Source organism: Acomys russatus, chromosome X (genome assembly GCF_903995435.1).
Source record: "Acomys russatus chromosome X, mAcoRus1.1, whole genome shotgun sequence".
NCBI lineage: Eukaryota > Metazoa > Chordata > Mammalia > Rodentia > Muridae > Acomys > Acomys russatus.
This window is the reverse complement of record NC_067169.1, coordinates 82060335-82062865: the sequence shown is the minus strand read 5'-3', so window position 1 is coordinate 82062865 and position 2531 is coordinate 82060335.

Here is a 2531-nt window from a genome sequence, read left to right as displayed (position 1 = left end):
GAACTCATCTCCCCTTTTCTTATTCAGATCCTTTCTGGAGCTCTTGATATTTCTACCTCCTGAATTTTCTTTCTTTCTTTTTTTTTAATTAAACATTTTTTTTTTTTTACATACACAGTCCCTCCTGAATTTTCAAATTCTCCTTTCACAAATCTCAAAAAGTCTTTGTTGGATGAATGACTTTATACCTTCTTTCTGAGCTATGAGTGACCGATACCTTACAAAGAAAAGCTCAGGAATATTTGCATTTTAGTTGGGATCAAAACTTGCAGGGAAAGGGATGGTCTTGCTTCTGGGAGCCACTGAGAAGTCCCTATGGTAAACTGGTGCATTTGTCAGTCCCTATGGACCTAGCGGTTTTAAGATTGCTGTTTGATTTTCACAGTTCCCATGGTGAAATATGATGCACAACAAGAAAAGCAAACACAGTGTAGTCTGGGTATTCTTAGAGAAATACAAACCCATGAATATGAATACATACATTTGCCTGTAAATGCATGCATACCTTTACATACCTCAGAGATATATCAAGGCAATTTCTGAGCAATTCCCTAAACAACACTAAATTATATACTTAAAACAACCAAAAACCTTGAAAAATTCTCAGTCTTTTCCATTTCTGCATCTTTCATGGGACAATAGAAATACAATCCCAGTTCGAGTCACTTCCAAGTTACACAAATAAATCCTTTAGTCTCTAAAAAGGCAGGAGATGGGATGAACTCTGCTTAGTTATGCCTGATTATGTGTGGAAAGTTCCAGTGTCTGTATGCTGAAAGGCATACATCATATGGATCTGCAGTATAACATACCAGAATCCACTGTCTCCTATCCAATGCCTATAGCAGACTCCTTTCTTCCTCCATGACCAGTTCCAATACAGGTCTTGTCCAAGTTAGAAAATCCTTGTGTAGGCTAGTCATCTGAGGGTGGTGGTAGCTATACAGCTTATAGTCAGATAGGAAGTTTGACCACTTAGGATGCACAGCAGGACCTCTTGTAATGATTTTCCATATCAAGAAACTAGCAAAACCAACCCTGACTTCTTACAGAAGGGCTTGGAGAAGAATGCTGGAGTCAAATCTGGCAACTTAACAGAACTCAAAATATTGTTCTTTTAAAAATGACCTCTATATTCTTTATTTTGTTCAGCTTATAAAATACTTGGTTTAGTTTAAAATTTTTACATATATTTAGCTCTCTCTCCCTCTCTCCCTCCCTCCCTCTCTCTCTCTCTCTCTCTCTCTCTCTCTCTCTCTCTCTCTCTCTCTCTCTCTCTCTCTCTCTCTGTGTGTGTGTGTGTGTGTGTGTGTGTGTGTGTGCATCTGCATCACAGTACACATGTGAAAGTCAGAACACTTGCAGGTGACCCCCGATTCCATACTACACAAACACTCAGGTTCCAATGATTAAAGTCAAGCAGTTAGGTTTAGGAGCAAATGCTTTTACCAAATGAGCCATCACACAAGTTTAATAATGAGTTTCAGAGGACATTTTCATGTATTTCATACATACATCTATTGTTGTGTTTTGCTCATATTCATCCTACCTGTTGGTCACACTTGTCCTCCCAAACAGACCTCCTCTGACTACATGTCACTAGTATTATATATAATAAATAATATATATAATAAATATATATATATATAATATTTGCATTTACTAGGTGTATATACACTCATGTACAAGTACCATAGTGCATATGTGGCAGTCAGAAGATAACTTATAGAAGTTGGTTCTCTGCTTCTACCATGTAGGATCAAATTCATGTCATCAGGCATCAAACTTAAGTCACCAGGCTTGATGGCAACATCTATACCTGCTGAGCTAACACTCCACGTGGATGCCTGGTGCCTGAGGAAGTCAGTTGGGGGTGGGGTACCAGAGACCTTAAAACTCAGTTAGGAATGGTTGTGAACTACCATGTGGGTTCTGGAAACTGAACTCAGGCCCTTTGCAAAAGCAAAAAGAGCTCTAAAACACTGAGACATCTCTCCAGCCTCAGGTTTCTGGACTCTGTTTGTTTGCTCGCTTGCTTTTTGAGATAGGGTTTCTCTCTGTAGCCCTGGGTGTCCTGGGACTTGCTCTATAGACCAAGCTGGCCTCAAACTTAGAGAAAAGTCCACTGCTGCCCCTTGAGTTCTGGGATTAATGGCATGTGCCATCCTAGCTAATAGTTAGTGGACTTGAGAAGGTTGGCTAGTTGTAACTTAGTGGCTCTCAAAATTTAACAGGTTTATAGAAGGGATTTTCCGATCTGGGTCTAGGTATAGCTCAGTAGTAGAGCATTTATGTCCAATATGAATAGTGCCCTGCCCCTAAAAAGGCACTTTTAGGCTTCATTCAACACACTTTTGGGGGGTTAAGGTGGGGTCTGCAAATCTACATTTTTAAAGAACCCCTAAGTGAGGACAGTGCTACAGATCAAGAACTGTACTGTATGCATGTATGTTTATCTGCACCATATCATTGATATTTATATCATATTGGTTCTCATCATGATTTCTCAGGAAGGCTAAAGAAACATACTC